Source organism: Carassius gibelio, chromosome B22, assembly GCF_023724105.1.
Source record: "Carassius gibelio isolate Cgi1373 ecotype wild population from Czech Republic chromosome B22, carGib1.2-hapl.c, whole genome shotgun sequence".
Lineage (NCBI taxonomy): Eukaryota > Metazoa > Chordata > Actinopteri > Cypriniformes > Cyprinidae > Carassius > Carassius gibelio.
Window position 1 is genome coordinate 4,783,444 of NC_068417.1, and position 24,871 is coordinate 4,808,314.

At 41.5% G+C, this 24,871-nt stretch overlaps 1 protein-coding gene across 1 annotated transcript in view; it reads left to right on the forward strand.

Annotated features, from left to right (window-relative positions):
- LOC127987694 (uncharacterized) overlaps positions 1–24,871 on the forward strand; it is a 2,462,016-nt gene that overhangs the window by 323,113 nt on the left and 2,114,032 nt on the right. The gene's annotated exons all lie outside the window — the stretch shown is intronic.

The following is a 24,871-nucleotide window of genomic DNA, read 5'->3' on the forward strand; positions in this document are numbered from 1 at the left end:
TACAAAAACTGATCTGGCTTTATTAAAATGTGTGTATAATCGCGTTCAATATATGAAGTCTAATTGAGTTGATCAGATGAACAAAGCACAGGGTTTCTTGCCTAATTAGCATTTTAATTGTTTGGTCAGACAGTTTGTATATTATATATATTCACATCCATAAATTAACCTTTCTTTTACGGTCTATGGATTAAACGTGGAGTTGCTAAATATCAAAACGAGCGTATGTGCACGGTACTGTACCTATAACTGCGCTTTGCATTTTCGAGATTGACATACTAAAATAGCAGATTAACCTAGTTTACTCTAATTCATTTTGTTCGCGAACAAGATAAGCTATGTGCCAGTTCATTTCATTCACAAACGACATGTATCCGTTCATTCAGTTCGTTCACGAATGACGTGTGCCAGTTCAGTCATTTCACTCACGAACGATAAGATCTCTAGATCTAGTTCAGACTCATATGAAACTCGTTCATTGAAGGGCGTATTCGTTACTACATTCAACAAATCACATACTCTGTCACATCTCATACTCGAAGGCTATCGGCTCGATGTTGAGTAATTCTTTGACAGGATGAAATGGTTGTTACCCGGTTCACTGAGCTGCGCATGCGCTGCTTATAGCGCCGCGCTGCTATGAAGGGAGGAACTTTACTGAACGAGAAATATGAGTCAGTGGATAACATGAATGATTTGTTCGCCTAAAAGATTCGTTCACCTAAAAGATTCGTTCACCTAAAAGATTCGTTCAAAAAGAACGATTCATTTACGAACGACACATCACTAGCAATAATGGATACATCTGGAACACTGGTTTCACGTTGTAGTATAGACTGTGGAAACAGAGGCTTCTGAAAACTATGAGAATCATTATGCAATGAAAATCATTGTGTCTGTAAAACATACCAATAGACATGATTATGGCAATAACGTTAATTGCAGTTATGTGCTATTCACTTACAAGCAGTTCTAAAGATATTTACTTGCATGCTTTCATATTACCTTATTATATTATCCTAGAAAAACTCAGAATTTACTCACACTGCTGTCCTGCGGCAAAACGAGGGTATAGTGATCACGCCAGTAGATGGTGAAATATGTCCCTAAATAAATTGGTCCTGCCGGAATAATTGCATGAAACTTATGTCTGTAAAACCTCAGTGAGGTTTAAACATGCACGGTAAGGCAGATGATATCTTTGGACATTTCAGTGTGGATGATGACTACCTCATAGCCTGATTTAACAAACTTTAAGCCTCCTTTCCACAGCACACGACATTTGTACAAGATTGTCGCATTTCTCCCTCTCGCGGCAGGCGTGCTTAACTTTCAAACTGGTCGTGCAGCAACTGTTACCTTGACATGTTCACCATGGTAAAGTTAATAATTTGAATGAATATAATGTATAATGTATGAATACATCGTCACAAATCAGATTACCCCCTAAATAAAAACAGTAGGTTTTATGGGGCTAATCACGTAAATTATGGTTTAATAATTATTTCTGCCATAATTATTATGAACCACCATTTTACATAAATTATGTTGAAGAATAATGTCAAGGTTAACAAAATATAGGTAATTCTGACCTCGCACCGAAAGATCACATCCGGTCGGGCGTTTGCACACGGCCTGGTCGCAGAAGTTTAAATATTTGAACGCATCCGAGGCTCAATTTGGATCTGAATTTCCACATACATATGTGATCGGAACTCCAACGGCTCTCGCACTACTTCTAGCCGCAAACCTATATTTACCGTCTTCACCTGAAAATGTATTGATTTATGACGCACGGTCTGCGCCGCTAGAGGAGGCGGCCTCAAACTGCGCCTCGGCCGGAAAGAACCGCGGTGAAAGGCTGAGCCGCTGCGGGAAGTGAAAGAGGCTTGCTGCAGTAAGAACTGAGGAGCGGGCTGGTTGAATGCCTGCTGGTGCTGCGATTCCAGCGCTCGGTGGATGAGTGCCCGGTCTTGATCGGATCAATCGTGGTGTCAAGTGAGGCGAGCTTGAACTTTGCACGGTCTATTGTCCACGACGTGTGGCTTGGCGCGAAGAGCAGCTGTCGCGATGACGTTTGATGGTGCTCAACGGCCGTGTTTAATGATCATGGTCAGCAAAGTAGCAGATCTGAAAAATCACCGGTATGGATCTCCTTGTTGGAAGGAAAATTTTGTCTGTGATAAGATGACAGACAGCGCGAACCGGGATGCTGAAAACCGTCAATGAACAGAGATAGGTTCTGCTGTTATTTATACCTTGTCATGAGTTGATTACTGATTGGTCTCCACTTGTGTTAATCAGGTTAATGAACTGCGACTGTTCCTCCCGAACTTTGTTATAAAACAGCATGTACGAGACAAAAACGCTAGGCAGGTTAACTTTCACTTAAAATGGCGAACGATCTCAGCTTCAGCCCAGAAAGTGAGGAACTGATCTCTGCTTCATTACAATTTTCACATTATTTTAGAAGTGAACGTTGATCTGCCTTCAAAACACCTGGTAAAAGAGTCACCTGATATCGTGCGTCATCACTACGACACACCCTTTACAGCATTATTTCTGACTTTTGTTCACACAGAGCTCGTTCCGGGACTGAACCCGGCAATGTTACTAGATCCCTAACCCTGGAGCAGTCCCGGGATGTGTTTGCGCTCAAACAGAAGGCGACCCGGAAATTTACTGGGTCCAATGTTCATTGTGAAAGGGGCTTTAGGCTCACCACTATAAAAGGCCACTCTAAAATGTGCAGTTTACTGAATTGATGGTTCGAGGGGGTTGTCCGAAAACCAGTCAGTATCTGGTGTGACCACCATTTGCCTCACGCAGTGCTACACATCTCCATCTGATAACTTTCCGCGATCCCGTCATCTTTATTTCAGAAGGTGACCCAGCTGACTTCACCAGAAAAAAAAAACTCAACCCTAGCATCTAGTTGATTGTGAATAAATCGATTTTATAATTCTACCAAATAGTATACTAAAAGATCCGTATTGCTGCAGAAAACATTGTGATATTATACCGTATCGTGTTTTCCCCCCCACCCATAGTTATAAGTATATATCTCTTTTAGGGTAAAGTCAAAACAATTTCTTGAATTTTTTTTTCTTTGAAAACTGCAGTCCATTGCAATGCGATGCTGTTTTATTAGATTTACATGGGTTTTATGTAATAATATCTCTTTTCAGCCAAACAAGCTGTTTAGTTAGCTACAGAAGAAGCACATCATGTTATTATAAAACACATTGTTCCTTAGTTGTTTATATTCAATATTCAGTTAAATTTCTACAACTTCTGCTATAAAGGAGATATAGTCTTGCATAACCTCAATAAATGAATGATTAACCTCCAGATTATCCACCTCAAGAAACTCATCCAGATAATAGAGCAGCACTTTTAAATATATAACTCATTGCCATTAATGATATAAACCTATTATTCATTTACATATTTTATTAAGTTTTATTTGAATCAATTTGAATCAATACAATACTAATATATATGCAGTGTATTGGTATTGGTATTGCTTATTTTTTTGTATTTAACAAATGTATTACATATAGCTAACTCTGTGAATTGATTTATTTATCTTGTAGGCTAAATGATTGTGGCTTAACAGACAAAAGCTGTCCAGCTCTGGCTTCAGTTCTTGGATCAGAGACCAGTCTGAAAGAGCTGAACATGAACAATAATAATCTGCAGGATTCAGGAGTGAAGCTACTCTGCACTGGTCTGGAGAATATAAACTGTAAATTAGAGATACTGAGGTAAATTTTGTGACAATCATTAGTGTTTTGTTAATTAAAATTTTGAAAATTTGCAGGCTTTAACCTTCTGGAGTCTAAGGGTATTTTTGGGGCCTGGAGAAGTTTTGTCATGCCCTGACATTTGTGCTTTTTTCAGTTTCCTATAAATATCTAAATGGGTAAAGTCTAATCTCACTGTAATCAGCACAAATGCATGTATGTACATGATTGTATTTTTTGAGAAAAAAAAATGTTATGCGTGGTTAGTGAAAAACAACAAATTTTAAAACACTTGAATAAGGCCATAAAACACATAAAGAACAATGGTTCCCGGGACTTTTGAGAACTGGAGCTTGTAGCCTAGAATTTTTCTTTCTAAATTATGTAAATCATCTTATTTACTCACTTACAGAAAACCATATATTGATTAAAATTTTCTAGTTGGTAAAACTCATATGCGAGTAGTCGTCAACTATCATGAATATCATTGTGATTTACACCTGAGAAGACAAAGGCCTACATAATGAGCTGCATAATGTGCCTTTAAGTCAGAAAGAATGTGAGGACAAAATAAATCTATATAATTATATGTTTGTAGTTTATTAAGAATATATTTAATTATCCCACAACATAATTTAATTTCCACTTGGTGGAGCAGTTAAACAGTTTATTAGGAACAATCAAAGCTGACTTTCAAACTGAATTTTTTTTGTTGCATTACTCCAGTCACACAATCTTATTTTCTACAAAATAAATAAATAAATAAAAAATAGTGTTATTATTATTATCATTATTACTATTATTATTATTAATGTTGAAAAGAGCTGAGAATATTTTTCAGGTTTTTTAAGGGGAATAAATTGAAAGAACAGCATTGTTTTTACATTTGTTACAGTTATCTTTATTTGTTAAATTTATATTATTTACATCAAGCTTTTGAATGGTATAGTATTGTATATTGTTATTGAAACTTCATAATATTTAACTTGATTATACCTTTATTCAGGAATTATTGTTTGGAAAAATTCTAACTAGTAAAATGTTTACACATGTGAAAACTAGTACAAGTATATCAATAAATAAAAAGAGACTTACTCATGTTTATGATCTCTGCTAGTGCTTCATTCTTTTTTTTCTGAGGAAATCCATTTTTCAAATTCTCAACCACATCACATCTTTTTGGGGTGAATTATGTGTTATTCCTCTCATTGCGAAGCAAACAGTAAAATAAAAAACTTGAAGAACAGTCTTCTGTGTGAGCCGCGCGCCTCAGTTTGAATCACGCGGGGGCGTGCTTACATTCGATATAATGAAGTGAGACATGAAAAATGGATATCGCATTGTTTTCATATGGATTACTTTATCACAAAAAATGTTTTTTTCGGCGGCACTTGTTTAGTTTAAAAGTAGTAACATGTCAAACTTTTTATAGATATCTCTCTCATGTCTCTTCCTTGAGTATTCCCTGAGTTACAGTTCATATATATATATATATATATATATATATATATATATATATATATATATATAGTAAATGCATCTTGATTATTTAAACTAAAACAAGACAAAAATAATAAGGTATGCCTTTTTTTGCGTGCAGCTGGGAAGTAATTTGAAATGTAGCTTTAGTGTCATGACTGATCTTGCTTTGCTGCAGGATTCTGCAAACCATGCTCTGTGCAGAAAACATATTTAAAAAGAGCGCACTGATCTGTTTTAGTGAGCGCACAGAATGTCTTCTCAGTCAGTACTGCTTTCTTTTTCCACTATTTCGGGTGAGGACATTATACATTCACATGATTTATAATGGGAGGTCTTGTCACTATATTGGAGGCGTTTCTGAATGCAAATGTTTAAGTGTTTAAATGTTTTTTTTAGTCTAGATCTAGGCACGATGAGTAGACAGATTACTGGATCTCAATGTTCTTCACGAGTGAATCATATTGCTGCTCTACTGCAGCATAAACACTGTACACTCAACAAATTGACATATTTTTTCAGTGTAGTGTTACAAGGACATTTTTAAATTTTAGATGTTTTTTGTGTGTTTTGTTTAAGAGATTGCTGATTGAAAACATTTATTTTTGACTTTGGTAACACCATCACCAGTATTTGTCATCTGTCAGCTAAAACATCCTGGTAAATATTCAGATTATAACTGAAGTGTTTTCTCTTTATGCAGTCTGAAGAACAACTGTATCACAGAAGGAGGTTGTCATGTTCTGGCTGCAGCTCTAAATTCAAACCCTTCAAATCTGACAGAGCTGGATCTGAGTGAGAATAAACTAGGAAACCCAGGAATGAAGATCATCTCTACTCTGTTTGAAAATGTACAGTGTAGACTGGAAAAGCTGAAGTATTTTAAGTGTATCGCATTAATTACCCAGACTCTAGTGACCCACCACAGTTTAATAAATGTGAAATTATTTTACACTTCTCATTAGGACTGCACAATTAATCAAAATAAACTTGATATTGTGATATGGGTCAGTGGCTATTAATTACAACACAACTCACATAGTTTCCCATTAAATTACATTAGCAGTCATTTGGGAAAAATGTTAGCGTGTACTGATTTCACTCTCAGCCGGAAGATTGACTGCTTCGTTTTTCCATCAACTTCATACAAGCTAAACTGATGCCACTTTGTTCATTCTTTAAGTGAATTTTTGCCAGTGCACTAGTGATCAGATTCACTGTTGAAGCTTGAACATCAGAATAGAGTACAGAGGACACATCCGGTGTGTAACGTCTGTGAGATGTCTGAGTCACAGCGATTGTCTCTGGAGCTGCTGGAGACAAGGCCTTGATTTATACATTTATAAAATATTGACAGATTGATTGTTTATTTTAGAGTGGTGTTTATCAAGATGTCTCAACATGAAGGCCATACTTGTCTAGTGTTCTTCTTACATACTGCATTGAAATGGTTTTTCTTCTTTCATCGGGTCATTTTGCAAGTCTTTGGTTGTACATTGCAGGATTTTCTCAGTTAGTCTGATTAAACATTTTATGATATTGTGCTTTTTCTACAAAACCCTCAGTGGTTTTCTGGTACAACACACTTTAAGCTAAGGAATAAGGCTGAGGACTGTATCTCTAGAAACTTTTAATGTCTTGGAAATCTTTATATAGCCTTTGACTTTCTAATTATTTATTCTCTGTAGCATCTCTATAGCATTTGTAAGATCTCTGTTAACTTTGCAATGTTTGCTACTCAACTTCAGCTCAAGCGTGAGCTAACTTTGGGTTTCTAAAGGCTTTATTTTGCTATTTTGAGACTATTTTATTTGTCACCATGCAAATAAGTGATAAATTGTGATGAAATGTTTGTCATTAATCACTTAGCCCCACGTCGTTTCCAAACCCGTAAAAGCTTTGTTCATCTTTGGAACACAATTGAAAATATTTTTGATGAAAACCGGGACTCTTGTGACTGTCCCAAAGACTGCCAAGTAAAACTGCAATGTTGAATAGGGGTTGAATAATTATGATAAAGCTCTGTTATTAAAATCGTATAACTAAAAAATATTGCATTATATATTGACTCACTTTTAGTATGACAGTGAACTGTTATAGATGGGATTTTTATTTGATCCTTGATCTTCAGAAAAGCTTCTATTTGTAAAGTGCTACAATCTCTGAGGGGTTGAGTAATTTTGATTGACTGTAGGTTATAATTGTGGAAAATTAAAACTGCAAAAATTTAAAATTGCATTTGTTGTAGTTTGCGTTCACCAATATATAACTTTACCCAGCTTTACTGTTAAAAAAAAAAGTCCACTCAGGTCAAATTCCTGTAGTGCATCTTTATATTTTCTTCATTCTAGAGCATGTACTTGTGTGACAATCTGTGTTATAAGGAAGAATAACATCTTAATAACATATGCATGCAATTTATTTATGAAGAATATTTAATTAAAACAGTTTGTATGTCCATCCCTTTCACAGTGTTTCAGAATCAGATGTTATTTATTTCTGAAATGAAGTAACACCGTAAACTCAACACACTGACGTATGTTTTTTCCCATTGTTACAAGGACACTTTTTAATTCTTGCTTTATGTGTCTTGTATAAGAGATTGCTGACTGAAAAACCATAAGTGACTTTTATATATGACTATCATCATCATCACCAGTATTTGTCAGCTAAAACATACTAGTAAATATTCAGATGAAAACTGAAGTGTTTTCTCTTTATGCAGTCTGAAGAACAACTGTATCACAGAAGGAGGTTGTCATGTTCTGGCTGCAGCTCTAAATTCAAACCCTTCAAATCTGACAGAGCTGGATCTGAGTGAGAATAAACTAGGAAACCCAGGGATGAAGATCATCTTGACTCTGTTTGAAAATGTACAGTGTAGACTGGAAAAGCTGAAGTAAGTATTTTAAGTGTATCCCATTAATTACCCAGACTCTAGTGACCCACCACAGTTTCATAGATTTGAAATTTTTTTACACTTATCAGGACTGCACAATTAATCTAAATAAGCTTGATATTATGATACGAGTTATTGTGGTCACAAAAGGCTGCATTTTAATGTAAAACACATGCTTAAGGGTGAAGTGCATTTACGTGTGAGCAGATCATGAGTTAGTTTTATTAAATCTGGTTCTTCAACCAGTAACCTCCAACATTTAGCATCAGCACACTGGAGAAGAAGCACTGTATTTAAAATTAATATCTATTGTTTTCTGTTTGTGTTCAAACACTGGTGGCATCACACAAAATCTGTCAGTGGCTATTAACTACATTACAACTCGCAAAGTTTCCCATTAAAAAATGTAAAATTGTCTGTAGGGTGAGTGAATAACCAGCGCTCTCTTCCACCCTCAATACCACGACTGAGATGAGACACCTGAACAAGATCTGAACCCCCAACTGCTCCCTGTGCACTGCTGCATATGCTGCCCAATCCCTGGTTGTCCCCTCTAAAAATATGATTAAACAGCATGATGTGTATTGTAAATAACAGTTTTATACTTAAACCTTGTAAGTAGTAAAACAATGCCAACTGGGCATGAATATGTGTTTTAAGTTTATAAATGTTTTGAGTCCCCCCCACCTTTGCCTCACAGTGCTTTGATCCAAATGCCTGCTTTCCTCTTTTACATCACCTCAGTGTTGCCGAGTTTGTGGTTTTCATGAGGAACTAGGCTACCTATCACTGTTTCTGTGTGTTGAAGCGACCCCAATAACATAATATGAATGTAAATTTTACCGGAGAAACCCCACAGCAAAATGTGTATTTTACCCCCAGAATGAAATTTTTACTGGGGAACTCCCCTTGAAACCTAATTGTGCTAGTATTGAGTAGCAATTAGGTGGGTTTTGTTGCGAAAACCCAGCAAACCAGCAATACTGCATCACCTACACACACACACACACACACACCAGTGAGAGAGAATAAAGTCAACAGTTGTGGAAATCGACTGTCAAGGCTATTTTATTCACTTAAACATCATATGAAGTAATTAATTTCTCTTTAATACAGATGATGCCAATGTATTTTTCGATTAGTTTTGCTATAGGGTTGACCCCAAACAGATAGGGTTCAAGTGATTTTCAAAACATTTAAGCCAGTGTATATATATTGTTTATCTGATATAAGATGCATGTGGTTTTGATTCAAGCACGTCATTATAGCCTAGTACTATGGTGATATCTTTTCTGCGCACAGTGCGAGCAGGTCAAACTAATGCAGAATATTAATAAGTATGACTGGACTGTCACACCCATACCATTTTAATGAGAACAACATTATAATAAAACGGTGATAAAAAATCTTGCTATCAAATGCTCACTCTACTGGTCATCTTCAGCACACAGCTCTAAACAGAAATGCAGAACATTAGGGTTTCGCTTTAATTTCTTTTAATTAATTATCTTTTAATCAAAACATAAAAACATTATTTTCCCCATTTGTATCTGTGAGGCATCTGTTACACATTTTCCCTGTGTGTTAACATCAGTAATTATGGCTGTCGGATGCCTGAAAATATTGTAATCGGATTTTATAATTCGTTGGCTGTCCCTTTAAAAATACGCTTTATCGCTTTGCTTTGAATGTACTTGCGTGCGCGTTGCAAGTCCTACTCGAGAAGAGTCAATCAAACCCTCTCACTTAATGAACCCTGCAATCATCAGTCACAGTGGGCATTATTTAATTGTCTGAAATCCAATAAAATTCATCATTTGCTGAAAGCATTCAGTTATTGGCCTGTATCGAACTCACGTGACATACTTACTTTGAATTCTTTATAAGATAATTGCCGCCTATTCTAATGATGACAATAACTAATAACTATTCTAATGTGATGTGCCATAAATACGAAAGTGGTTCACAAAAAAGAAAAACAGTACAAGATAAAGTAGAACGTCAGAACAGTTTGTTAAAAAAATCCTGAAACTAACATCATATTTTAACGCCATTTACAGGCTGGTTGTGATATACTAGCAGAATGGCAGCAGTAGCTAGATATGATAGTCTATCAAAATAATTAACTCTTGATAGTGATACCCAAGTGAAAAAGCACACTTCCATAATGTACTTAAAGTTCTATTTTTTGTGCACTTTATTCTCTTTAGTTTATTTACTTTATATACTAAAATTCTTCTCTAGTACTTCCTAGGATAATCTTAAGAACATCTAAGTGTACTCAACTTCTATTTTGAGACATCTGGAATATGAACTAAAATTAGCTTTTAATATACTGTCTCTGTATTTTAAAAAAAAAAGTATATTAAAATCACATTTTAGTTCCTATTCATGGTGTCTTTAAGTACATTATGGAAGTGTAAACTATAGATTTGGATGTTTTTAATGGCATTTAATCACATAAAATAAAAGGGTTTGTGATTAAGAAGAGTGAGTTAAATTGAAAATGATTCCATGACAAATGCATTTTTAACAGTCACTTGTTGCCACCTGGTGGGGTAACGTGTAATATATACAAACTGCCTAATAGTTAAAGGGGTGGAACCATAACCTTTAACGATTAATTATGCAGTTTCAATGGATGAAGGCAGGGCTCAACCCCGGTCAAGTATGTAAACAGACGTTTCAATATATTGGTATTAAATGCATTTTCTGAGAATTTATATTTCACGTTTTTACTGAAAGTCTTGAAATACGTTCTCTTTGGTCCATCAGTGCTTGAGTCACTGATCACATTAGAATAAAATATCTCATAATAAAATACAAAATTGACTGATTTATGAATGTATATGCATAGTTCTCATCAGTCGGAAATACAGATAAACGCTTTCATTTGTTGTATTTTTGATCCTGAAAGAAAACAGAACAACAAAAGAGCGAATCATACCGCCGACTGAGGTTGTGCTTCAAGTCAAACGCACCCATTTTTAAATCGTTCACAGCTGAGCATCGCGAGCTGCACAAAGTCATTTTCAGATGCAATTAAAAAAAATAAAAAATCCTGGATAGCCTAGATTAGAGCCATATTCACAAATGTGTTAGCTATGGAATGAAATATCTGATATTCCGTTTGTCAAACACATGCAAGTGGAAGTCTATTGTTGTTTAAACACCTTTATAATGATCGCGTTAGTTGAGCAGTATGCGCGACATTTTATGACACATTTTGAAATAGGCTTAAATCAAACACATTTTAATTCAGATTCTGTATATATATACATTATATATATATATATATATATATATATATATATATATATATATATATATACGGAAAACAAAAACAACGAAAAAAAAAACAGCTGTCTGATCTTTTACGTCTGTTAACTAATGACTCATGCAGCCGTTCACGTGGTTGTGATTTTTTTTAAGTGGAACGTAGGCCTATTTTTACGTTTGCACGTGACTGTTTTGAACACGTGTTTAGACCTGTGTTTCCCCTGTGTCCGACCCGACCCGACCCGCTCCAGTATCCGACACGTCCCTGTGTATAGTAACAATGTAATAATCAAAGATGCCATTTGAAGCTAAATGCAGACGTTTAAATGGACTAACGTCTCGGTTACGTACGTAACCCTCGTTCCCTGATGGAGGGAACGGAGACGTTATGTCGACCGACAAATGGGGTCTCACTTGGGAGGCCAATCATCTCTGATTTTAAGAGAAAACGCCAATGAAATTGGCAAGTGGATTAACACACCTGAGCCACTCCCCGTGCCAGCGGGTATAAATAGGGCGACAGGTGCATCCACTCATTAGGTTTTACGCTGAGGAGCCGAGAACGTGTCCCGGCAACAGCGAATGGTTCAAGGTTGTGGCATGGGGACATAACGTCTCCGTTCCCTCCATCAGGGAACGAGGGTTACGTACGTAACCGAGACGTTCCCTATCTGTCGGTCACTACGAGTTATGTCGACCGACAAATGGGGTCCTATGGAAAACGCCATAACCTGAACCTCGTCACAACCCTGAGGCGCTGCAATTGTTGACAAGCCTTGGCGTGCCACAAAAGCTACGCTTAAGGTCGTAACCTTCCCAAAGCCCCAGCGCAAATTCACTGACCTTGGTACCGAAGGGGCCAAAGGGTGAGTACATCGCTGCTGGAGAAGGCCATGCTGCTGTTCCGCCCACATAAAGTAAATGGAAGGGATTTCAACCTTCAGTGAAAGATTGCTTCAAATCTTCCCTATTTGTTCTTTCAGCTGGCAAGACAATGGGGAAGCGAGCCTTTAGGAAAGGTCGCTACGGAGACCACATCCTACCCGTAGGGAGGTGACATGTGGATATACCGATATGGACTGACCCAGGGGGCAGTACTACATATGGAAAGGGTCTCTGAGGCAGGTCCTACCTTGGAGTAGGGATGGAACGGCTGCCAGAAGAGACCGACAGAGCGATCTGTCAAGGGAAGACACGGGTTTGCCAAGAGGGAAACCTTACCGTGGAAGAATACACATATGGGATTACCCGCAGGGAACCCAGCCATATGGACACCTAGCCCAGTACAGGGGCTGACCGGCTCCGGGCATGCTAACGCCAGTACTGGGCCTGGCGACAGACTGCTCCGCCAAGTCTGACGCCGAGGGTGCTGGAGGATGCTCGACCAGGGTACGCCAACCGGGGAACTCTACTGGGAGAAGAAGGCGCTCACATCCCCGTGTTAGGGGGAATGGCGCAGCAAGCGAGACACCCAGCCAGCCCTTCCCGCCAATTACCTGTTACCCAACACACGGGAGGAAACTGGCTCTACACGGAGGTTGTAAAACCTCGCAAAGGTGTTAGGTGTCGCCCAGCCCGCAGCTCGACAAACGTCTGCCAGAGAGGCGCCGTGCGCCAACGCATAGGAGGAGGCCACACTCCGTGTGGAGTGGGCCCTCACCCCCAGGGGGCACGGCTCGCCTTGGGAATGGTAAGCCAAGGCGATGGCGTCCACTATCCAGTGGGCCAACCTCTGCTTAGAGACAGCCTTCCCCTTCTGCTGACCTCCAAAGCAGACCAGGAGCTGCTCAGAGCTTCTGAAGCTCTGGGTGCGGTCCACGTATATGCGAAGCGCTCTTACGGGACACAGCAACGACAAGGCTGGATCTGCCTCCTCCAGGGGCAGCGCTTGCAGGTTCACCACCTGGTCTCGGAAGGGAGTGGTGGGAACCTTGGGCACGTATCCAGGCCGGGGTCTCAGGACAACGTGAGAGTAGGCCGGCCCGAACACAAGGCACTCTTCACTTACCGAAAATGCTTGGAGGTCCCCGACCCTCTTGATGGAAGTGAGCGCGATCAGGAGCGCTGTCTTGAGAGACAGGAACTTCAGCTCAACCGAATCCAGCGGCTCAAAGGGACCCCTCTGAAGTCCCGCCAGGACAATAGAGAGGTCCCAGGAGGGAATCAGGGGTGTCCTAGGAGGATGTAACCTTCTGGCACCCCTCAGGAACCTAACGATCAGGTCATGCCTCCCCAGGGACCGGCCGTCCACTGCATCGTGATGTGCTGCAATGGCAGCCACATACACCTTCAGGGTGGAGGGTGACAGCCCACGCTCCAGCCTACCTTGCAGGAAAGAAAGCACGACTCTGACCGGGCATCTCCGGGGGTCTTCTCGGTGAGAAGAACACCAATTCGTGAACAGACTCCACTTCAGAGCATAGGCCTGCCTCGTAGAAGGGGCTCTAGCCTGAGTGATAGTGTCTACCACTGCTGGGGGCAGATCACTTAGGTCTGCCGCGTCCCGTCTAGAAGCCACACGTGGAGGTTCCAGAGATCTGTACGCGGGTGCCAAATGGTGCCAAGCCCCTGAGAGAGAAGGTCTCTCCTCAGGGGGATGCGCCAGGGAGGGGCTGTCATGAGGAGCATGAGTTCCGAAAACCAGGTCCGGGTGGGCCAGTAAGGCGCAACCAACAGGAACTGTTCCTCGTCCTCCCTGACCTTGCACAGTGTCTGTGCGAGCAGGCTCACTGGGGGAAACGCATACTTGCGTAAAGCCCGAGGCCAGCTGTGTGCCAGTGCATCTGTGCCCAGGGGGGCCTGGGACAGGGAATAGTACAGCTGGCAGTGGGAGGACTCGTGGGAAGCAAACAGGTCTACCTGGGCTTCCCCGAATCGACTCCAAATCAGCTGGACCGTCTGGGGATGGAGTCGCCATTCCCCGGGGAAAGTGAGCTGTCGTGAGAGCGCGTCGGCTGCACGATTGAGCTCCCCCGGGATGTGGACAGCGCGCAGCGACTTGAGCCACGTCTGACTCCAGAGGAGGAGATGACGGGCGAGTTGAGACATGCGACGTGATCGTAACCCGCCTTGTCGGTTGATGTACGAAACAGCCGCAGTGTTGTCCGTGCGGACCAACACGTGCTTGTCCAGCACTAGCGGACGAAACCGTCGCAAAGCTAGATGCACTGCCAGCAACTCCAGGCAGTTGATGTGCCAAAGCAGTCGAGGTCCTGTCCAGGACCCTGAGGCTGCCTGCCCGTTGCATGTCGCGCCCCAGCCCGAGTTGGAGGCATCTGTTGTGACAACAACGTGCCGGGACACTTGTTCTAAGGGCACGCCGGCCCGTAGAAAGGCAAGGTCCGACCAAGGACTGAATAGGCGGCGACACATCAGTGTGATGGTGACACGATGTGTACCGCGGCGCCATGCCCATCTCGGGACTCGGGAGTGTAACCAGTGATGAAGTGGTCTCATATGAAGCAACCCGAGCGGCGTGACTGCGGCTGCGGATGCCATATGCCCCAGGAGCCTCTGAAAGTGTTTCAGCGGTACCACTGTCCTGCCTCTGAAGGAACTCAGGCAGTTCAGCACTGAGTGGGCACGCTCGCTGGTGAGACGTGCCGTCATACTCACCGAGTCTAACTCCATACCGAGATAAGAGATTCTCTGCACAGGGGAGAGCTTGCTCTTCTCTCGGTTGACCTGAAGCCCCAACTGACTGAGGTGCCGAAGCACGAAGTCCCTGTGATCGCACAACTCTTCTCGGGACCGGGCCATAATGAGCCAGTCGTCGAGATAGTTGAGGATCCTGATGCCCACTTCCCAAAGTGGGGCAAGGGCGCCCTCCGCGACCTTCGTGAAGACACGGGGGGACAGGGAGAGCCCGAAGGGGAGGACCTTGTACTGCCATGCCTGACCCTCGAAAGCAAAGCGCAGGAACGGTCTGTGACGAGGGAGGATAGAGACATGAAAGTACGCGTCTTTCAGGTCGATCGCTGCAAACCAGTCCTGGGGCTGAACGCATTTGATAATGCGTTTCTGCGTCAACATCCTGAACGGGAGCTTGTGTAGGGCCCGATTCAAGACTCGCAGATCCAGGATAGGTCGAAGGCCACCGCTCTTCTTGGGCACGATGAAGTAAGGGCTGTAAAACCCCGTCCTCATCTCGGCTGGAGGGACCGGCTCGATTGCATCCTTCGCCAGGAGGACAGCAATCTCCTCGCGCAAGACAGGGGCGTCCTGGACTGCCACCGAAGTCTCGAGCACGCCATTGAACTTGGGGGGTCGCCGGGCGAATTGAATCGCATAGCCGAGTCGAACCGTCCGGATGAGCCAGCGTGACGGGTTGGGCAGCGCAAGCCACGCTCCCAGATACCGTACAAGTGGCACCAAAGGGACAGTCGACATACCCGCAGTGGTGCAGCGATGGGGAGTCGTGCCGGAAGGCCCAGAAGGCACAGCGTCCTGGGTCATCGCAACCACACTCCTCGTGTTCCCGGAGGAACTGGCCAGAGACGCGTGGAGAGGCGTTGCGTCTCCGAACCGCGACCTCTTGGCCGCTGGCGAAAGGAGGCGTCATGGGTGAGAGTGAGGAAGCTGTGCGTCGCTCATTGTCAAGCCACGAGCCTTGCAACTCGGAGGAAGGAGAATTTGCTCTTTTATTGAAAATGTGGGTACCACTGGCCGTCCGGCCAGTGGCGGAACAAAACAAAACAGAAACTGAAGATTCTCCGCCCGGCCCTCCTCCGGGGGAAGGAGTGGCGCTGTCTTCGCCATCTCCTGAAGAGCAGTTCTCCGCATCTCCGAGTTGCCCGTGTCAGGGCCGCTTGGTCGACTTCTTGGAGGACTTCGCAGCCGGGAGTGACACGGGGGGCGCCGCTCTCCTGCGCGGGGCTCGACGCGCCGGCCTCGAAGAACTCTCAGCATGGGGCGGAGCTGGCGTAGAGGACGCAGGGGGGCGCCCACGGCGACGAGCAGGCTGAGGCGCTACCCGCGACGGAACGGTGGCAGCCGGAGAGACACGTCGGGGCAGGATGTGCTGGATGGCCTCAGTCTGCTTCTGTACCGCCGAGAACTGCTGGGCAAAGTCCTCGACAGTGTCGCCGAACAGGCCTGCCTGGGAGATGGGGGCGTCGAGAAAGCGCGCTTTGTCCATGTCCCTCATCTCAGCCAGGTTCAGCCAGAGATGCCGCTCCTGGACCACCAGCGTGGACATCGCCTTCCCGAGGGACCGCGCCGTGACCTTCGTTGCCCGTAAGGCGAAGTCGGTCGCCGTGCGCAGCTCCTGCATCAACCCCGGGTCGGTACCACCCTCGTGCATGGTTTTGAGTGCCTTGGCTTGGTGTACCTGCAGGATAGCCATGGCATGCAGGGCAGAGGCAGCTTGGCCCGCAGCACTGTAAGCCTTGGCAGCGAGTGCGGCCGTCAGCTTACAGGCCTTGGACGGGAGGCGCGGACGATTCCTCCAAGTGGCGGCGTTTTGTGGGCACAAGTGCACCGCAACCGCCCTCTCCACCTGGGGAACCTCTACGTACCCCCTGGCTGCCCCGCCATCGAGGGTGGTGAGGATGGAAGAGGGAGAAGAGCGGCTTCTGGCCGTGAAAGGGGCCGTCCACGACTTCGTCACCTCTTCATGCACCTCCGGGAAGAAAGGCACCGGAGCAGAACGAGGTTGTGAGCCGCGTCCCGCGCCGAGAAACCAATCATCCAGCCGTGAGGGCTCGGGACTGGGCGGTGTAGTCACCTCCAGTCCGATACTCACGGCTGCCCGGGCAAGCATGGCCGACAACTCCAAGTCCGATTCGGCAGTAGCGACAACACCCGAGGGGGGCAGCCCCGCCGAACCTTCATCCTCAGAGGTCGATAACCCATCCCCCGATGCAGCAATCGACATCTGGTCCTCGGGCGGCGCACCGAAAGACACGCTGGGACCGCTGTGAGACGGCCCAGCAGAATCAATCGGCAGCTGCACGGGACAGTCGCTGCGTGAGGAGTGAGAGGTCCGTGGGGCGTGGCCCGGCGGAGAAGCTCTCACTGTGATCCTCAGATCTCCCAGAGCGCCAGCCGGCGGCCCTCTGCTCGAGCCAGAGAGACCGGGACGGGTGGCGACAGAGGGGTCTGCTGCACTCCCCTTGAGGAGTGAGAGACGCGATCGCAGCGCTGCCATGTTCATACGCCCACAGTAGACGCATGAATCATCCACGAGCGCAGCCTCAGCGTGTTGGACGCCCAGACACTGCAGACAACGCTCGTGACCGTCAACCGAAGACAGGAAACGACCGCATCCAGAAGGACACGGACGAAACGGCATCTTGAAAAAGACGCGAATCGTCCGTGATTTGCTCTTTTAGAACTGTCTCTTTTAGCCGAAGCGCCCAGGGGAATCGCCGACTCGCAGGGACACCGCTGTAATGCGCCGTCACACCGACCAGGAACAGTAGAACAAAACAAAGATGATGGCTTTTGTAGAGGTTTCTTCATCCACTACTCGGCTCCGAAGCAAAAATCTAATGAGTGGATGCACCTGTCGCCCTATTTATACCCGCTGGCACGGGGAGTGGCTCAGGTGTGTTAATCCACTTGCCAATTTCATTGGCGTTTTCTCTTAAAATCAGAGATGATTGGCCTCCCAAGTGAGACCCCATTTGTCGGTCGACATAACTCGTAGTGACCGACAGATAGGGAACTATGGATGAAACCTGCTGTGATTACCCTACTTTTAAAGCATAAGTTGCATTTTTAACAATAGGTCTATATAATATTCACATAGGGGACATTGTATTAGACTTACAGTTAAAGAATGAAATACTATTTAAACCAATAACTCTTTACATTACATTTAGCCTACCTATTTTATCTCACAGTTCTTCTTGTAGATCCAAGTTTATATCTCCTAAGTTCAGACTTTATAACTTGGTTTACCTAAACAACTGTGAGTTTGGTAATTCTGAGAAAGAAAGATGTATAAAACTTTCTTTAGATTTCATCCTAAAAATGTACTAGATTTATAAAATCATGCGTATGACAATGTTTAACACTGTCAAAGGTACAAGACTTTATAGGAAAATATGACATGCTTACTAAAAGTGCTATTTGTATAGTACTTCACATTGCTAAAAATCATTCACTGTCTTGGTCTTGTTTTCAAACAAATGTATCAAAATTAATGTAAAAACAAAATTCTATAAAATACTTCTCAGAGAATCTTTTTAGAATAGAGTGGATCTCTTTTCCTCTGGCCAAAGCAGTCTATAGTTTTAAACAAATCAAAGGTTTTAGGGTATTTAAATATTTTATAGTAGAAACAGAAATACGGTGTGTATAAATAAGTGTACCTAATTGTCTGACGTGGCATTACTGACAAAATATAGTAGAAAAAAAAAAACTTGCATATCTTATCATTGGCTTCAGATTCTTTCCTTCAGTCACAATGCTATTTTCATAATGTTCTGAAGATCACTGAAGAAGTCAGCCTTCATGTTCTGATGACACATCGGTGTTTAACGTCTGTGAGATGTCTGATTCACAGCGATTGTCTCTGGAGCTCCCAGAGACAAGGCCTTGATTTGGCTTTTTTAAAGGATTACAGTGGAGTTCAGTACACAGATGTTTGAGATGAAACAGCTGATCACTTTATGAATTGACAGCCTCTCCATTTATCTTTAACATGTTTACCACTAAACATTCATTTTGGACTGAGCTATATTTGGAAATAAAAACTAAATAAATGCTGTTTCGTAAGAAAGTAATTAAGAGTATTATCTCCAAACAAAAAGTCGTAAAACTGAAAGCATTCAATAATTCAGAATAATATTTAATATGAAATGTGGTTTATTCTAAGATGTGGTCTTAAATCTCTTGATCTATTTCTGATATTTTTGTTTTGGCTAGTAGAAGTTCTGAATTGCAGTTCATTTAAAAGAAATGCTGGTGAGCAAGTTATTTTTCGGTCATAACGTGAATTAGGAAGGTTCGCTAAATTGTATGCTCCTGTAATTTCCATATTTTTTGGCAGATGATGTTAACAGATTTAATCAGATTTGTACAACAAAGTGTTTATAAACCTGTTGTGAAATAAACACAAACATAAGTTCACTGTTCAGTTTTCCACTAAAATAAAAGCCTTACATTTGAATGTAAAGAAATTAGGACAGCATTGTAAGTATGGTTTAGGCTTAAGTACTGTACTTTAAAATGCAAAATATTGTAATAGCAAATTAAAATAATAATTTCACAGAGTGATTATCATGCTAATCTCTTATTGGTGGATAAAAGTGACGTGACATACACCCTAGTATGGTGACCCATACTCAGAATCCATGTTCTGCATTTAACCCATCCAAAGTGCAGACACACACACACACACACACACACACACACTGTAAACACACACCCGGAGCAGTGAGCATCATTTATGCTGCGGTGTCCGAGGAGCAGTTGGGGGTTCAGTGCCTTGCTCAAAGGCTCCTCGGTCATGGCATTGCCGGCTTGAGACTCAAACCCACAACCCTAGGGTTAGGAAACAAACTCTCTAACCACTAGGCCACGACTTCCCCACAAAGTATGTGTCAGAAATGGGATTAGTAACTAAAATTAGTAGCTAAAGCAGCTATTTGTGTAATTGTATGAATATCTAAATTAGTTGTGTTGTCTCTTTTACAGGTTAAACTGCATCAGTATTACAGATGAAGGTAGTGCTGCTCTGGCATCAGCGTTTAATTCAAACCTCAGAGAGCTGGATCTGAGCAGGAATCAAATAGGAGACTCTGGAGTGACAGAAATCTCCAGTCTGCTGAGAAATTCACAGACACTACAGATACTCAGGTCTGAATTTGGTTAATTTAAACATAAATCAATGTAAAGCTCCCGCTGGTCTGTAAACTGGTGCTGTGTCACAAGGAATGGATCAGTAATGTGAAATTTTTGTGTTGATGTAGATACATTTATAAAATATTGACAAACAGATTGATTTTTGGAGATGATGGGAATTGTTAATATCCTAATGGTGCAATAAATGTTTTTAATGTGTTTTATTTATTCTTTCTGAAGACTTTCAGATTGCAGTATTACTGAAGAAGGTTATAATAAAGTTACATAATTTTGTTATTATAAAATCTTGTCACTCAAATGTTACATTATATAGACAATATCTCTTTTTTTAATATGCATCAGCATTTTTTTATTTTATCCTGGATCTTCAGAAAAGCTCTGAGTGACTGAGTAATTTTGATTGCAACTGAAGGTTATAATTGTGGGAAATTAAAATGCAAGAATTGCAGATTACGTTCACCAATATATAACTTTACCCAGCTTTACTGTGAAAGGAGTCAATTCAGGCAAAAATTTATGTAGTGCACCTTTTTTTTTTTTTTCATTCTAGAACATGTACTTGTGTAACAATCTGTGTTATAATGAAGAATAACATCTTTCTCTAATAGACTTTCAGACTGCTGTATCAGTGAAGAAGGTTATAAAGCTCTGTCTTCAGCTCTGAGATCAAACCCTTCACACTTGATAGAGCTGGATCTCACAGGAAATGATCCTGGAGAATCAGGAGTGAAGCTGCTCAGTGATTTACTACAGGATACAAACTGTCAACTCAAGACGCTGAGGTGAGACCTGATGAAATAATGCTAAATAAGTTATACACGTGTAAATTATTTACATTATATACAAATATTAGTATATTATTTCTCTTAATTTAGTAAGGTATACAATTTATTGCATTAAAAATGTTCAAAATGATCAAACATGAAAGATGAGATTCTGCAGCTTCTGTTGTTTTGATGATAAATGTCTGCACAGTTTAGTTGTGTTAAAAGTTACAGCTTAATCAGACATTTTGGGTCACCAGATGTGCTGGTATTCAGTATTTCTGTGCCTCGATAGTTAACTTATGATTTTGTTATTTTGGACAATTCCCATGAAAAATATTCAGTGTGAGGAGTTATCCTGACTGTTTAAAAGTTACTGAATGCACTGTACATTCATTTCCATCAAGCTCAGATTCACAACACTGTAGATCACTGATCTAGAATAGAGAACTGCATTGATCATGACGTCATGAAAGTGAATCACCATATTGGTAATCCCTTGTGTGTGTGTAAATGTTCTATTGAAATAATAAGAAATTGTATCATTTTAATGAGACATCACATAAGTCAGTGTTTTTAAATCTGAAGTATCATTGTACATTCTTACAATGCAAACACTCCAGGGAATTTCCTCTACTTATTAAAAAGCTACGTTCATTACGGTAGAGAACATTATGAACACGATAAACATCAGACAGACACTCAGACCTCAGACCTCAACTTATAACAAATGACAAAGTTCTCATTCTGAAATCTGTAAAAAGATTTATGCTTCGTAAACACATATCTTTATTCGCATTGAACAGTTATTTATTGTTTTTATAATTCTGTTATAGTGTTTTTATTCGTAGAGTAGGTGCTAACTGTAAATGTTTCAACAAGAATTTCGTTAACATCATTCATTTTGAAGCAGGTAATGATTTAAATTGGGGTTAAATTATTATTAATTTAGCATACAACATTTTACATGGAAACAGTAGCTAATGCCAGTAAACATATTTGCGCGATTGAGGAGAGTCTGAAATAGAGGTCTTCACGGGTCCAAAAATTTGTGCCAGAATCTGAAAGAGATCCGTAATGTACTAGACTGAACCGACCCAGACCAGTCTATTATTTCAAAAGCTGGACCCAAGCCCATCTGGAAGACAAAGCCCCGACTGGACCCGATTGAAACATATTCCACCTTAAATTGCTATTGCAAGCCAATAAACCTGTTGCAAAAAAAAACCTTTTTGTCTTACCTAATTTAAGGAGCCATAATCTCTCTTCTTTGTACCTGACTGCCTGTGATGCATTTACAATCCTCCGACAAGAAAGTTATCCATGTTATTTTTCGCGTTATTCCAAGTCCAAGCTCAATCCACTCATTATTTCAGCTTCAAAAGTCCACTTGATGTCACGGTGACGGATGACAAATGCAACTGTGCACATGTACATTCTGACTTGAGTTAACTCTGATAATAACTTAGACTGTTTGCCCTTTTGAACTATAATAATGATCGCTCGTTCAGTGCCATGGCTGCTCTGTCTGTCATCTCTGTGTTCTCTGCTCTGCTTCGAGTCTGAATCTGACCACTAAAAATTTGATTAAACAATTCATTTATATTATTATAAAAATGGGAGAAAATGTAAAGCACGGTTTGGCTGTCGAAGTCATAGTGTCCCTCACTGGTTGCCATAGAAACCTTGCTTTTTTTGGCTCATACTTTTCTTTTCCTAATTTTTACAAGTGGCAAGTTACAAAAAAACAAGCAGTGTCTGATCACAGCCGGGTGTTCCCCGAGTCTGATGATCACACGGGCATTACACACAATGTTAAACAGACCCAGGACCCGAGGTAATAGATTCGGACCGGACCCGGCTGATCATTTAAAATATAGACCCGAACCCGTTCGGGTCGACGGGTCTCGGGTGCACTGTGAAGACCTCTAGTCTGAAATAGATGTTGCTCAATCAGGACATTAAAATTATACACACCATAATTTATCCAGAGAATAACTGAATACAGAGAGTACATACATGAAATTAAGCTATAATATATATATATAAAATATAAATTAAGCTTTTCATTTTAGTAAAGAACAATATTAACCAGTGTTGGGCAGTGGAGCAGCGAAGCTAATAGTTTAACTACATTTCTCAGTAGCTTGGTCGTAGCTTCGCTGCTTTCTGAATCAAATAGCTTTTCAGTAGCGAAGCTCTTTTTTTTACCAAGTAGTGCGGTAGCTTCCACACAAGCTACATTTTCGCAAGCATTTCTGAAGCTCAAACTCAAATCGGGAAATACAACTGCTAAGATCGCTGATCCTGGATCAGTAGTGACGCGAAGGCGCTACTTCTTGTTCGTGTTAACGGTGGACAGCAACCAACCATCTTTATGATGCATTACCGCCTCCTTCTGCTCCGGATGGTACCACTCCTTAGCCAGTCACGCAAAAAAAAAATATTTGATGAAATGATGGCATAAGATGAGGTCGGAGAACAGTTAATCCCGACGAGTGAGTCGCCGTGGCCGTACCTCGACAAGTACATGACACTGACCAAGATAACAGAAAGAAAATATGTTTTCAGATGCTGCTTGTAAAAATTATCAGGGTCCAGCCTGGCCATTTTTTTTACTGTTTGGAGTTCTTGCACTTTGTGATGCAAATACCTACAGTATATTAAGCATGCCCATGCAATAGATGCATACACTTACTTGTGCGCACATTGTCAATTACATGTATTTTGATTGTTTTTGTTGCCAAATTGATAAGGAACACAAAAAACTATTAAACTAAACAATTACACCTGCCTATCTGTTTGACTGACAGTTTTAAGCACTGAGATAGCATTGACTTGCAATAAAACGTGTTCAACATAAAAATTTAATTTTAAAAGTAGCTTAGATGTAGCAAGCTACTGTTGATGTAGCTAAGCTTGCTACATTTCCCAGGGGGGTAGCTTCAGTGTAGTGAAGCTTCATTTACTGTAAAGTAACTGGTAGCTTAGCTCACTACATTTTCCAAGTAGCTTGCCCAACACTGATATTAACAGAAACAATTGTATTATTCATTGTATATTAAAATCAATTTCTGATACTATTAGGTTCATATTTAATAATTCCTGAATAATTACGTATATAAAGAAATAGGCTATATTTTGTGTTGGATCAGATACCTGTGTTGTCAGTGCGCAGGAGACACACACACCTAAACGGTTTAAATTATTACTTATCCTGCCCAAAAAGACCATAAACTCTGCAGATAATATGAAGTAAAAATGAATTTACATACACACAACATTAAAAAATAATTCTGTTTGATTGATTTGCTTCAAATCGGAGGATTTTTGGTCAGCGGTTTGCATTTGACTCAATGGTGCTCTTTGCTGGTAGAGAATAGTAAGATGACTGATCAAACACTTTGGTGGCTCCAGTGACTTTTGGAAGTTTAGAATGTGATGAGTGATTCAGTCATATATAGATCAGTGCTGTAGATCTACTACAGTAGATATATTACAGGCCACAAACATATGATGTGTGTCAGGAGAGGATCACTGATAACACACACACACACACACACCTGTTTGAACCTGCAGAATTACTGTTGCATCAACACAGACATCAGTTAAATAAAACTATCCAGAGATGGTCTGAACCCAGATCATGTTTTCTGTTAGTGGATCAGCGGTCCAGTGTGTTACGTGTGTAAACATAACATAGAGGCAGAGGCAGGCAAAGGTTCATTGAAAAAGGGGATTTTTATTAAAGGTTTACGTTGAACCAAAGAGAGAGGAAAGGTTACACCTAAAACAACCGATTTAGCCCCTGGTCCAGTTTTCCTTTAAGTTTTCCACCAAAAGTCCCGTGCTTGTTTCCAGTGTCACAACAGCATTTATACCACTCAGGTCAT